General features: G+C 50.8%; 1 protein-coding gene across 13 annotated transcripts in view; it reads left to right on the top strand.

Moving 5' to 3' along the window:
- TET3 (tet methylcytosine dioxygenase 3) overlaps positions 1 to 14,891 on the top strand; it is an 86,908-nt gene that overhangs the window by 32,728 nt on the left and 39,289 nt on the right. Inside the window, exon 1 of one of the 13 annotated variants that reach the window (XM_036334091.1) lies at positions 2,720 to 2,885. The exons of the other annotated variants lie outside the window; for them this stretch is intronic. The gene's annotated coding sequence lies outside the window, so the exon portion shown is untranslated. Of the gene's footprint in view, positions 1 to 2,719; positions 2,886 to 14,891 lie in introns of those variants that run through there. 13 annotated transcript variants of the gene reach the window in all.

Below are 14,891 nucleotides of genomic sequence, written 5' to 3'. Positions count from 1 at the left end.
GTTGTAATCGTTTAGCAAGTTGATTTTTTTGTTTTGTTTTGCCAAACAAAACAGGCACTGCTTTTGTAAATGTAAGAGGAATTGAAAGAGATTGGACAGTTACAGGCTAGACTAGTGCGTCTCACACTTTAATGCTCGTCCAGATCACCCAGGAATCTCTTTTATAAGACAGCTTCCCAGCTGGCTGCTCTGGGTGGGGCCTGAGGGTCTGCATTGCTCTCAGGCGGTGCTGGTGCTGCCGGCCAGGGGACCACACTTGAAGCAGTGAGGGGCCAGAAGTCTCCAAACACGGATGATCACAGAGGAATGGAGGAGCGTAGGAACAGACTTTTCTGGGTCATGCCCTGGAGATGTCTGGCTGTGGACCTGAGTCCTGGCCTGGCCCTTCGGAACTCCTGGTTCCTTGTCTATAAAATGGGGAGACAGTGTTTATCTCAGAGGGATCTGGAAGAATTAAATGAAGAATAAAACAGATCCACATTGTTTTATGAGCTGGGAAAATCATGTAATTCCAGTTACTGAGCCTGGTGCCCTGTTTAGGGGGTAGTTCCTCTGGCAAATTTCTATTTCTTTGGTGGTTGATATTTTCCAATATTCCTACTTCTTCTTGAATATTTTTTTCTAGAAAATTGTCCTTTCATCCATATGTTTAAATTTTTTAGTGACGAACTTCATGTCTTACTGACTGGCCATGGTTATTCTCCTTTTCACATTTCTAATACTGCTTGTTTATGTTTTCCTTTTTAAGATGATCGACCTTGCCACAAGTTTATTTGTCCTTTGGAGAGCCACCTCTTCGGTTCATTTATAAATACCGCTGTTTTATTTTCTAATCACATATCTCTCTCCTTATCTCCACTGATTCCTTTTTCCTGCCTTTCTTAGATTTTATTTTCTAGCTTCTTGGGTTGAAACCTTTTTTTTTTCTTTTTAGTTAACAAAAGTTTTTTAGAAGCATGGTTTTTTCCTCTGCTAATAGTTATTGTTTTCATTGATAGTAATCTTCAAATCTGTGTGACTCCCCCCCCAAACAGCTCTATTTTTATACTCATATCAGTTTACATATCAATGATATTTAAAGTATGTACTTACCATAGCAAGTACAACTAGCATAGACAGATTGGAAATAAGTGTAATTGTGATTTTGGTATTTTTTTCCCCTTGACCCTGGAGTGATTCTAGGAGACTTGCTTAGGATTTCCAGATGTTGTGTTTCTTTTGGCTGGAGAGGGCTGTCCAGCTCGTTCCAGGCGGTGATTCTGTGCTCCACGTGGGCCTGCACGGCCTGGCGGAGCTTGTGGTGTCCCTCCTGGGCCGAGCGGGAAGAGCTGCCTGTGCCTGGTGGAGGGAAGGGGTCTTGGGAGAAGAGTGGGGTGGTCCCTGTCTGAGGCTCTCAGCTTCTCCTGAAGACGGCCAGCCTGGACCCTGGCCAGATGGCCCCTTTCTTACTTGCCTGTTGCTCTTCTGTTCTGGTCCAGAGCCTGGTGTGGTGTCTGGGACTTGCCGTCCCTCGCTGGTTGGGAGAGCTGGGGCCTGGGGGAGAGGGGACTTGAGTGAGACCCTGTGTTGTAGAGCCCCCCCTCCCCCCGCTGCTGCCTGGGAGCCGTCCTCATCTGTTTCCTGCTCCTCATCTGTAAAATGCAGATAACGTCCCTGTTTCACAGAAACTGGGTGAATCTTAGAGATCACCAACTATGTAACTTTTTAAAATCCTCACCTGAGGACATCCATGTGAGAGGGAACAGTGATTGTTTGCCTTCCTACGTGTCCTGACCGGGGATCAGTGCGCAGCCTTTGCGGGTGTACAGGGCAATGTTCCAAGCAACTGAGCCACTGGCCAGGGCCTAGTAATGTAATTCTTAAAAAAAAAATTGGGGGGGGGGGTGCATAATTTCAGAGTTTCAGAAAAGTTGCAAGAAAAGTACAAAGAAGTCTCTTCACTCAGATTCCCAAAAAGTAACATTTTACTACATTTACTTTATTCCTTTCTGTCCCTTTATAATTTTTATTGGAACTATTTGAAAGTATGTAGCGGACGGTGATGCCCTTTTTACTTTTGAATACTTGAGGGTGGACTTTGTAAAAATCACAGAAATAACCACAGTGCATTGATCCAAGTCGGGAAATTAGCAGGGGCGCACCACCCCTGCGGACTTGGTCTGCAGACCTGAACACTGACAGCACTGCTTACAGACCTCATTCAGACTTTGCCCGTTGTCACAACTCCTTTACAGGAGAAAATCCAAGCGGTCAGGCTCAAGACAGTCTTAGAAGAGCTGGGGCTGGGAACCTGGCCTCTGCGGAAGTACTGGCTCTGCTAGTTACACTCCCCCCCACCCTTCACCCCCTCTCCTCCCCCTCTCCTCCCCCCTTCCCCCCAGCGCCCAGGTGAACACTTAGCTCCTAGGGCTTTATCATCAGCCAACTCCTCTGGCTGAGAGGTGGGGCCTGCCCAGTTCTCCAGGGAACTGCCTTCTCCTGCCCTTCCCTTTGCCCCTCTGTCTGCAATGCCAGGCCACAGCACCCCACCTCCGCCCCTTCCCTTGCTGGGTAGGTGTTGGCTGGGGATCAAGGCCATAGCCAAGGAGAGAGAGGGCCTTTAAAACTGGTCTAGCCACTGCCTCTCCCTTGAGAACCGGCCTAAGGAACAAGGATCACTGCCATGGGCGGGGCACAGCTGCTGCTTTCTGAGGAGTGGCACCCACGGGTCGGGGGTGTGAATATCACCCCCCTTTGGCAGTTTTGGGGGTTAGCAGCCGGGACTGGTTCATCTCAAGCCAGGAGTGGGAGCCTATGCTATATGTCCTTAGGTTGGGCCAGAGCAAGCAGGTCCCCCTGTGCAGGGTCTGGAGCGGTCATTCGCATGACAAGGGGGCACTGAAGAGGTAAGTGACTGTCAGCTTATCTTGCAGAGGCACCACCCTCTTGCATTACGGGCATTAAAAGCATGATTCCCCCCCCCCCCCCCCCCCCCCGCAAAATGATTTGCATTTATCTTTTTAAGGGTATGCTAATTGCTTTAATTGCTTAGTGCATTTTCTTGTCTTTGTTGCTTTTAATTTACTGACTCTCTTGTGAACTCCCCTCCCCACCTTTTTTTTTAAAAAAAAAAATAATAAGGACTTTTTGAACCAACCTATACTTCCTGTCTGACTGTGTCTATGACTATTCAGCTGACCAGTGGGTTTTATGTCACTGATTCTTGGATTTAGCACCCTCACCCCCACCCCCCCACCACCCCTGGCATTTTCAGAGCTCATCTTTCTTCTTCCTCACCCCAGATCTGATGGCCACCCCAGCCGGCTCTGCTCGCTTCTCCTCTCGGGAGTTCCCACACCCCGCTGTCCTTCAGAGTTCAGCAGTGGATTGGGGGGGGGGGGTGGTCTCCCACTGTGACCATTACTACCTCCCCTGGGCAGAGACCTCCCTTGCTTTCCCTTGTAACCCAATGGGGGGGTGATAAGCACTCGTGATGGATACTGGTCCTGTCACTCCTGTCCTCCCCCACCTTTGGGTGGGCTTGCCAGCTCGGCCCTCCCCTCCTTGAGCAAGTGTTTAGTTCCTGCTTTTGTCTTAAAGCTTCTTACCAAGGTGGAGATGGAGACGAAGGGGTTACTTTAAAGATTTTTTTAAATTGAGATATAATTCGCATAACATCCAGTTTGCCCATTTAAAAGGTACAGTTGGGTGGTTTTTAGTTTATTCACAGAGTTGTACAGCCATCACCACTTCTATTTCAGAACATTGCCATCGCTCCAAAAAGAAACTCCACCCAATAGCATTCACCCCTCAATCCCCCCAACCCCCTCAGCCTTGTCTCTCTAGATTTGCCTTATCTGGCCATTTTATAAATGGAGTCATGCAATCTGTAGCCTTTTGTGTCTGACGTCTCTCACTCAATATGTTCAAGGTTCACCCATGTTGTAGCATGTACCAGTACTTCGATCCTTTCTGTGGCTGCCTACCACTCCTCTCCAAAGGCAGACTGGGGGCATCTAAGTCGTCTCCCAGTTGAAATGAAACCCTTGTGCTCATGTGAGTAAAGTGCTATGTGTAGTTATCAAAGTTGTTACCTACAGCCTTTGGGCTGGTCCATTCATGCAGCCAACCAGAACCCTGACTCTGTGCCAAGTTTTCTCTCCCCGTCCTCAGAGGAATCACATGCCCAAACATGTGGGAGAAGGAGGGGAAGCCATTCCAGTCGTCACTGTGTGCCATGGGAATGTGGCAAAACGTGACAGCAACTGGACGCTCAGCCTCAGGGGCTGTGTGAATGCCGTATACTCGCACATACCAGGCAAAGCATTGCGGCTGTTACAACTGGAACCCTGGAGGAGTTAAAACTAGTTAAAAATAGTTATGATACAGAGAGAAAAGGGAAAAAAAAATCAGCATTAAAACACCCTGAATAAGACAACTTGGTGAAGATCTGATTCCAATAATAAATAAAATAGCGCCTCCCAAACCCGGTCCCTGGACAGACTAGTGACCCAGTTTTGTAAATGAAGTCCGTGTCACGTAGCAGAGAGAAGGCACCACATGTAAACGGTGGTCATCTCAGGGAAGTGAGGGCTGCTTGTTTTTTACTCCATTTTCTGCTTTGCAGTGACAGAACTTCCTGTCCTCCCATCTCTCTCAGCGTGTTCTATTGAGACTATTTTTTTAACCTTCCTTATCGTTCTGTTCTTATGACCTTTCGTTATCTTCGTGGGCCGCCCACCAGGGTTTTCCCTGGCTGTAAGGAGTTTCCTATATTCACTCAGAGGTCACCTCACAGTTAGCCCGAGTTTCATTGCTTGCACCACCCACCCAGAGCCAGCGAGGCTAGAACATCGGTGTGGGCGACCACACACATTTAGAGACACTGTCTACCTTAAAGGAACCCGGTTTTGAATGGGCCCCAAGACAGATCTCAACATCTGAAAAGTCTCTGTCCATGAGGCAGGGACTGCTCGCTCCCTGGGATCCCCAGTGCCTACACGTGGCACTCAGGCAGTAAATGCTCAGGACCTGTTTGCCGGAGGAGTAAATCAACGCAAACATAACTACAGGTATCACCTGGGAAAGGCGTGCTTGCTATCGTGTGCTGATAGCATCAGTAGGTGGAATTTCGTAATTCCGTGGGGCTTCTATAGCTATTTCTTTTTTTTTTTTAAGTGCCTTCCCTCTTTTGTCATTTGCATGCATGGTTTTCCATAGTTGTAATAACTTTCGTGTGTATTGTGGTATTCTGCTATTTTTACTTCCCATTTTATCCAACATTTTTCCTTCGTGTCTGTACTGTATGGGTTTTAATGACTGTATAATGTTCTACTGAGTCGTGTCGTCATTGATGAACCCGTCGCCCTCATTCTGAGTTTTCAGCCTTCACCAATGTGTCCCTGACACATTATCTATACCTGTGTATGTGCTTGCCTATTTTTTTGTTTGTTTATTTCTACTACTCGAACCCAAGGAGAAAAGATTGAAGCTGTGAATTCGCAGGCACCCTGGCCTGGGAGTTTGAGGCTCAGTGGATTGAGTATGAGTCCGACAGTGTTGTGCTGGGCTGAAAGCAGAGAGGAGCAAGCCTCCTCCTGCGATTGTCCCCGCGAGAAACAAGTCAAGAGAAAATGGGAAGAAGGCAGGTCTGAACCACTCTCAGGAGGAGCCGCTGGCAGAGCTGGGTTCTGCTCGCACATGGAAATGCGGAGATGCAGCCGGCAAAGGTGACGGGAGGGAGTTCTCAGGATGCCCGGGAGAATGACTCTTCGCATGACTTTTAAAGAAGGAATATCCAGAGGAGTTGTTTTTGGGAAAGGGGTCAGACGCTACGGTAGGCTTTCAGTGTGTTGTGCTTAGTGGCATCCAGTTGGGGAAGTGTCTGGTAGCTGGGGAGCTTGAGTAGCAATCCAGGGGGAAGGAAGCCTCGGGGCTATGGGTGCCGGCTGAGCGTGGGAGCCTTGGGTGGAAGTGAGGTTTCCAGGAGAGCTTTGAGGGCAAGCGGGGAGGGAGGAGAGCTCTGCTGAGGGGGGGGCCGGGGGGGGTGGGGGTCGTGTGGGAGGACCAGGGTCCTATGGAGGGAGGTGGGGGGTGGGCAGGAGGGAGCGGGACTCCTGGGGCCTTCCTCATCACCCCTGACCCTTAGGGAGAAGAGAATGGATGAGGAGGGGCCGGGGTGCCCGTTCCTTTGTTCTCCAGCAGTGCAGACAAGACTTTGAGATGGACATGTACAAGAGCCCACATTACGGGCATCTTTCCGTTTTCTGGGCTGACAGAGCGTCAGGGGCTGTGGATAATGAGGCTCTACGCCGAGGTGTGTTGTGTGACTTTTCCAGGGGTTTAGGGTAAATAGAATGTGTCCACACCCCCTTATGGACAGCACCGGGCTTCCCTGAATGGCACTTCCCCCTTTCCATTCCTAGCCCTATTCCATAAATAGGGGTTATGACTGATGGGTGAAGGCTGCTCTGCCAAAAAATTATTTTTCTCTCCAGATTTTTGGGTGGTGGCTTAAAGATTCATTTCTTTGAAGGAACGACATTTAAGTCTTCAAACTCCCTCGGCAGGGGTCCAAGTGAGAGGCTGAAGTCCATAGTGATAGAGTCTCCTGCGCGTGTGGGAGCTTGTTCTCCAGAAGATGAGGACCCTGGCAGCGCGGAGGCCGTGGCATCCACATCAGCTCCGATGCTGGATTCCGCGTTTGCCATTTGCCAGTGGCCCCGGGAGTGTTAGTTCATCTCTGTCTCATTCGTTCACTCACCAAAGTGGATGCTGGCTTGTGTGTGGGAAGACTCGAAAGGTCACATTTAAACGTAAAAGTGCTTACTGAGCCCGGAGTTTACCACCCAGCTCTCCAAACTGTTGGCTGCCCTCATCACGGTGGTGCTCCAGCCCTCGCCCTTCGGACACACCTGAACGGCCAGTGGGTGCTGTGGGGTCCGGGGCACCTTCAGGGGCAGCGCACGGGGCCGTTTAGTCAAGGTCAGTGGACTTGATGTTGGCAGCGTTTCCTCTCTCGTGCCCTCAGAGTTTCAGACTTTTGGGTAGGAGGTGAGCGGTGAGACCTGGATGCGAGCCCGGCTGGGTGGAGCTGCGGGAATCCCCGCCCTCGCTGGGAACCGCTGGGGGCTTTTCTGGCCGTGAGACGTGCATTGCGTGGCCTGGGCCATGGCCCCAGTTCTGCTGGATGGGACGGGGGAGGGGTGCGCACGTGTGTGTGTGCACGTGTGTGCGTGCGTGCATGCGTGTGCGTGCGTGCATGTGTGTGTGCGTGCGTGCATGTGTGTATGTGTGAGTGCACTGGGGAGGAGGCGTGCGGGGAGGGGGCCCTTGCGGCTGGCCAAGGGCCGCCCCCGCGTCCTGACCTGCTTCTCCAGTGCTGGCGGCTTTGCAGCAGCTGCTGCTCCTTGCGCCAGGCCTCAGATGTGGTCGGCGCGATTTCCTCCCGCTGGCCCCCGGCCGCGCCACCGGCTGCTGGAGACCCGGCTTCCGTCAGCGCTGGCTCCCTCCTCCTCCCGCGGCTCCCAGGCTTCCCCCACCCCCACCCCCACCCCCACCCCCACCCTTCCTGCCACGGCCGCCTTCGGGGAGGGCCGAGCTGTTGGGGGCGGGGGTTCGCGTGGTCGGAGTCGGAGGGCTGCGGAGCTCAGCAAGTCACAGAGCACTTTTAAGGGGGGGTGGGGGGATGTTTTCAGGCTCAGTGCCCCACCTCGACCAGACACTCATCTTGCAGAATATTTCTTCTTTCCGCACATGTGTGTGTGTGCGTGTGTGCGTGTGTGCGCATGTGTGTGTGTTGTAACACAAACAACTCTAGCAACAGGAATAGCAAGAAAGAAAAGTCACCCAGGAATTGCCCTCCCCGAAGCGCCCTTCAGTGCTTGCTGGAGGCAGGCAGAGTTGTGGGGAGTGTCGGGTGGGGTGGCGGTAACTCTGTTCTTCAGCTGCCCGCCCCGGGTAGAAGCGAAGTGCCTGCTCCGCGTTCTGTAGGCTGTGAACCACAGGCCGCTCACGCGCATTCCCCCTCCGCGTGCCGTGTGCGCATTGTTAATGGCGTGGAATTCGTAAGCTGGCAACATTTTGAATCCTGTTTCTTTTTTTCCACTTCAAATAGTGTAAACACTTCCCCTGTCATAAAAACCCTCAGCATCAGTACAGGGATATTCTCGAGTTTCCTTTTCTTATTTAAGGCTTTTTCCTGTTTTTAATGTGTCCGTATTCTGTATCATTTTAAGCAGTTCTACCTTCACTGATGAAATAGTATACAGTGTAATTTTTCTGATGTGTAATTTGAAACATATACCCGGCATGCCTCATTTTATTGTGCTCTGCTTTACTGAGCTTCACAGATGTTGCGTTTCATTTAATTTTTTTTTGTTAATCTTCACCCGAGGATGTTTTTTTCCATTGATTTTTAGAAAGAGTGGAAGGGAGGGAGGAAGGGAGAAACATCTGTGTAAGAAGGATACATCCATTGGTTGCCTCCCCCATCGCCCTGACCAGGGCCCTGGATGGAACCTGCAACCCAGGTACCTGCCCTTGACAGGGAATCTAACCCTTGGCTCTCCGGTGCACAGGCCAACACTCTAACCATTGAACACACTGGCCACCCCTCCCCCTTTATTTTTTTACTAATTGAAGACAAGATCCTCCACCAAAAAGATATGACACTCTTTATTGCGGTGGTTTGGAACCAAACCTGCAGTATCTCTGAGGTATGCCTGCATGTTAAACAGATGAAAAATAATAATAAACACATGTGAATTCCCTACCCAAGTTAAGAGCTAAAATGTTGCCAGCTAACTGAAATGTGGGTATTTCCCCCAACCTGTGCCCCCTTTTCACCTCCAGAGTTAACCACTACCTTGACTTTTGTGTTTATTGTTCCCTTGCTTTTAAGAAATGAGAAAAATCTCAAACAAGTTTGAATTTCATGCTTTATATTTAAATGATACATTTAATTTTTTTTTGTTTGAGCTTTCAGAATGGGCAGATTATAATCTTTTGGAACTTGCTTTTTAAAAAAATATTTTTTTACTAATTTCAGAGAGGGAGGGAGGGAAGGAGGGAGAGAGACAGACAGAGACAGACAGACAGACATCAGTGATGGAAAGAATCATCGATTAGTTGCCTCCTGCACCAGCCCCCAGTTGGGAATCGAGCCTGCAACCCTGGCATGTGCCCTGACCGGGAGTCGAACGGTGATCTCCTTGTTCATTGGTTGACGCTACACCATTTAGCCACACTGGCCTGAGCGAAGCTTGCTTTTTTTTTTCTCTTCCAAGTTGAGTGTAGTTTCTGAGGTTCATTCATATTTCTGTGGTTCATTCGTTTGCACTGCTGTAAAATATTTCATTGTCCATTCTGTCGTTGGTGGACACTTCAAATATGTCTACAATGTGGTTGTCATGCATCATGCTGCTGCGAGCATTGTGCACACATCTCCTGATGCATGTGTGCACAGTTTCTCTAGGAGTGGAATTGTGGAACCATGGGATACATGAATGTTCAACATTAGAAGGTAACACCACAGACCTTTCCAGAATGGTTGCTCTGTTAGGCCCTCTGCCAGTGGTGTATTAGAAAAAGTTTCTGCTAAACACCACCAGCACTTGGTGGTGAACTGAAATGCCCTTTTATGGTGCTTACCATGTTGCTGGTAAGTGTTGTTAGTATTCTTCAGATTTGATTTGTTTAATCTTCATGACAACCCTGTGTGGTTAGGTACTATTATTAATCTCCAATTTTCAGATGAAGAAATATAGCACAGAAAGGTTAACTGTTAACCAAAAATTTACTGATGAAGCAATGAGGCACAGAGAGGGAAAGTAACTTGCCCAAAGTCACAGAGCTAGTAAGCTGTGGGGGCAAGATTTGAACTAAACATTCTTACTCTTAAATTCTATATACTGGATGTAAAATAGAATCTCACAGTGGCTTTATTTTGTATTTCTCTGATTACTAATGAAGTGAGTATTCTTTTCAGATATTTATTTCCCATTCTCTTTTCATGAACTATAATGAAATATTTAAAAACCATTCCCCTATCGTAGGGTGCTTAGGTTACCTGTAATTCTTTACTATTAATGCTTCTGGGAAAATCTTTGGCACATGTAACTTTTTTATTTCTTCTGTTTCTTATATATTTTTTGTTTACATTTCCTGAAGTGAGATTAAGAGTGGTACTTGGTGGTTAAAAATGGCTGTGCTCTTCTGGATTCCTGTGTGATCTTGGGAAAGTTACGTAACCTCTCTGTGTTGTGTCCTCATCAGTAGAGATAAGTCTCTGCCTTGTAGGAGTTTGTGGTGATTGGAGGAGACAAATGAGTGTGCAGTGATTAGCACAATAATTCGATATGTGACAAAAGTGTTTTCTCAGGGTTATGTGGAGACTTTTCCTAGTCCCCCCTCCTCTTTTCCTGTCTTCCCTGAAACCATATTAATTACTGTTGGGTCAGAAGGCATGAGCAGTCACAGTCCTATGCTTCTGACTGCTGTGCTGGCCTCAGGGAATTTGGCCTCGGTCCAGCCTTTTCCTGAGCATCACCCTAGCTGTTGTGTGAGATCTGCTCTGTTTGTCCATTTTGTAGAAGGAAAATGTCTTACTGATATGTACATAGTAACCACAGGAACTAGTAGTACCTCCCCTCACCTCACACAAGAATCCTCTCTGCCCGCACATGACAGTCTCGAGAAGTTAGACATGACCCTCCGAGGTTTGCTATCTGCAGAGAGAGTTTGGTGTGGAGAGTGCAGACACAGAACCGGCTGGCAGTGTACACACACTCTCGCTTGCACAACACAGGCCAGTGTGCACATCCTCTTAGGGGTTCCCCTACAAGTCTCTTTCCTCTCTCAGCTTTTTCATCATTAAACCCCAGATCCTCTGAGAACATGAATAATGGATCAAATCTAGACAGACTATGCCATGAATACAGGCCATGTGCTGTTAGAGGAGGGGGGCTGTCCATTTGGGGGAGGGGAAGAAGGAATGGGGTTTGCGTGGTGGTGGCGCTGAGCCTCTAAGACCGGGGGAAAGCCCAGCTCCTGGGCCAGTGGCTGGCGGGCTGGAAGAGGAGCCCGTGGAAAGCACTGGGTGGGGTTCATCAGGCAGCTGGGTGGGGAGCAGCCACCGCGATCTTGGTCCCCTGAGAATTCACTCTTGGAGATTCCCCTGTAGGGGATGTGCCCAGACCGGCCTGCTTCCTGGCCACTGGCAGGCTGACTGCAGACTTGTTCATCATGGATGAAAACACCTTCTAGCACCTGTTCCTCCTACAGTGGTGCCTAACTGCTGGGGGCCAGCAGAGCAGCCCTGGGGACTCTGTGCTCCGCGAACTTCCCCTTTCCTGGCGGCCCTAGGAAGGGATGGTCCATGCGGACTTTGATCTCAAGATAGCAGCCTTTACTTCGCACACCCTCCCCTTTCTCTGTCATAGGGGAGTGCTGATCTAGCTTTGATGTGCTGCTCCTCAGAGTCGGGAAAGACTTGGAAAACCGGGTGATGTTTCTGTAGCTCCCCTGGTGTTATGGACCAAAAGAGGTGTCTAGGGAGTGGCGTTCCACACTTCTCCAGCCTTGACTGGCATCCGAGGGCCTTGGGAGTCCCTCGGTGGGGAGGGCAGGCCGTTGTTGAGTGCCTGCGGACGTCTGGGGGCCAGCTGTGGGAATTGAGGAGCATAAGGAAGGAGTTGGCTGTAGAGGTGGGGCCTTGGGAGTCCTGCCCAGGCAGGGTGCAGGGACAGATTCCAACGGAGGTTCCTGGACCCCGGGAAAACCTGGGGCTGGGGTTGGTGATGCTGTGTGCACATGTGGGTCGGGTCTCTTGGGTCTGAAGAGAGCATTTACTCCGCTCGTCTTCCAGTTACAAACGCCTTCTGTCCCCAGATGAGGGAAGTGCACCCTCATCCTGGGCAAGACCAAGCCTGGGATGGGCCAGAGCCCTTCGGGGATCCTGTGGACAGGAAGAGACTTGGGAAGGCTGGAGTGCAGGGCTCGGGGAGGGCAGGGCAGGGTTGTGTAAGACGGGCCAGAGCTGACACCTTGGTCGGCCTCTCTGCGGAGTGGGGGGCGGGCTGTTCCAAGATCAGTTGTCAGGTTCCCGAGTCCCGTGTGGCGAAGGCCTTCCTGATGGCACTGGCTGTGTCAGGCCTCTGTGCGTGTACAGGGACACGGGCCATCACAGAGGAGGCCGCTCACTCCGCCCAGGCTCTGTGGCCGTCCTCTCCGAGTGCTGTGGTGCAGAGGCTGTACCAGTCGGGGTCGGGGGGGAAGAAGCCACGGTTCATTCTGAACACACAGGAGCCCTCCGCGAGGGTCTGAAGGTGTGATGGAAGCCTCGGCCCTCAGGCGCTCCCAGTGTAGCCGGTCATGCCCTCTAAGGAAGGGGTCCCCGACGGGAGGGGTGCTGGCTGCAGGCTCGGGCTCAGACCCTGTGGTGGGCAGGACTGCTCAAGGGGTACTTTGTCAGCAGGGGGTTGATTCTGTTCCCTGTCTCACCCTCTACATTGACTCATTTGTCTGCAGACGACGCTTCACCCCTGGCTCTCTGCTCTTGCCTTCATCCAGACCCTATTATCACTGACCTGGAGAGTGGCATTAGTCTCCCCAATGGCCTTCAGGCCCCAACCTTCACCTCTGCAGTCCTTGCTCTGCTGGGACACTTGAGTGCCCCTCCTGAAATGGAACGCTCTATTGTATTCACGCGGTGAGCCACACACCTGCTGTCCCCACACTGGGTGCTCCCCATATGCCCAGCAGCTTGCCCTTCCCCAGGCTGCCAGGCCTGAGGATTCCGGGCCTTTGCAATGCTGGGTCCCCCACCCGGAATTCCTCCTCCTCCCCCTCCTCCAGACCCCTGCCCATCTTCTGAGCCTCATCGTGAAGGTTACTTGGAGGTGAAACCTTTGTCGACACACGTTCACCCTCCCAGAGAGAAGTGACGCTCCTCCCCCGTGCCCTCCCCCCACCATGACCCTTGTATAGACTGTTTCTACTGCACTGATACGCTCTAGGGGTGTGTGTGTGTTTATAGGGCTTTTTCTTGCCTGTCACCTTATAAACTTGTTAATGTTCCTAAAATAATCGATCTGGTCTATTGTTCGGTAAGAAGCCACCCCAAGACGTAGTGGCAAAGAAACAGCAGTCATTGTGTTATGAGTCTGTAGATCCAGAATCAGAACGGAGACAGCGGGGGTAGCTGGTCTCTGTTCCTTGATGTTTGAGGCATCAGCTGGGAGGGCTCCAGAGCTAGTGGCAGCGCGCAGGCTGGACTGGAACCCTCCCAGGGCCGCTTCGCTCACACGTTTGACAGGTGATGCCAGCTGTTGGCTGGGACCCCAGCTGGGATTGTCAGCCGGCACCTACATGCGGCCTCTCCATGCGGCCTGGGTTTCCTCACAGCCCGGTGGCTGGGCTCCAGGAGTCAGAGTCCCAAGGGACCAGGCAGAAGCTGTCTGGCCTTGTGTAGTCCAGCTGTAAAGGCCATGTAGTGTCGCTTCCACCGTTGTCACAGGCCCGCCTGGATTCAAGCGGAGGGATGCATGTGGGACAGAGGGTTGTAGTGGCCGTCTTTGGAGAATAAAACCCGTCGCACACGCTAAGCACTGGGTGCATGCAAATGGTAGTTTTAAAATGTGAGGGCTGAGTAGGGAAGAGTTGTGAAATTGGTGGCTGGGGGTGTTGAGGGAGGGTGAGATATGATCAACAATAGATTGTAGGAGAAAAGATTCTGTGCAGGTGGGGGCGGGGGGGACTTGGGTATGTAGAGTTGCTTAAAGGAGCCACTGTCAGGTTGGAAAATTTAAAAATATGCATACAAAAAATAAATAAAATAAAAATGTGCCTACACACCAAGGCCCAAATGAGGAGAGCAGGAACAGAAAGGGAGAGAAGGGAGAGAGAGGCATCCATGTGTAGAGTTGTTTGGGTCTGGTGCCCGGTGTGTTGGAAGAACCTGGATGATGCTTGGGTTGGGGACATTGGTGAGTGCGGGGACACTGGCAGAAATAGGAGGGTTGGAGCAGGAGCTGCTGGAGGTGGGGAGGGGAGTCAGTTCCATTGTAGACGAGCTGCCTCCCGTTCCAGGGGTTGGAGTTCATGGAGGTCAGCTGAGAGGTGCAGACAGAGGGCGGCTAGTAAGGCGCATCCCCAGAACGTGGTTGCTGAACCCCGGGGGAGGGGCAGTTGAGGCAGAAACTGGGGAGGGGTACAAGCCTTGGGGCCTGTCTGAGCTGGGAATCTGAAAGGGCCTACACTGGCCCCACTCTCCCCCTCCCTCGCTCTCCCGCCTCCCTGCCCACAGCCACCAGCGCCACGCAACTGTGTATTTTGATAGAACTTTAAGACTTTAAAAAGGGTGCAAGAAGAGTATCGGGGACTCCCACAGACCCACATTTTTTTACATTTTGCCTGACTGGCTTTATCATCTTCTCTGTGCGTGTCTATTTTTACATATGGATATACGGTCATGCACTGCATGGCGTTTCGGCTAACGATGGGCCCCATATGCGAATGCGGGGGGTATACCGTATGGCCTGGGTGTGTAGTAGGCGACACCATCTAGGTTTGTGCAGGTGCACACGACAATGTTTGCACAATGACAGCATCACCTACTGACACATTTCTCAGAGCATATCCCCGTCATGAAGTGGCTGGTGACTGTATTCTTTTGTGAACCATCGGAGATTAAGCTGGAGATACGGTGAAACTTTACTCAGAAGTACTTCAGTGTGTGTGTGTCCTAAGGACAAGGACCAGGGTGTGATGATCCCAGTCAAGAAGACTCAGGTGGACACAGTATGGTCTTCTTCGTATCCAAATTCAAATTCCATCCATCGTCCCAGTGACGTACTTTATGGCCATTCCCCCCCAGTCCGAGGTCTAACCCGTGAGCATGCATATTGCTGTCC

This window comes from Myotis myotis, unplaced genomic scaffold (genome assembly GCF_014108235.1).
Source record: "Myotis myotis isolate mMyoMyo1 unplaced genomic scaffold, mMyoMyo1.p scaffold_m19_p_14, whole genome shotgun sequence".
Classification (NCBI taxonomy): domain Eukaryota; kingdom Metazoa; phylum Chordata; class Mammalia; order Chiroptera; family Vespertilionidae; genus Myotis; species Myotis myotis.
Note: the sequence above shows the minus strand (reverse complement) of the source record. Positions and strands in the feature narration are given on the sequence as shown.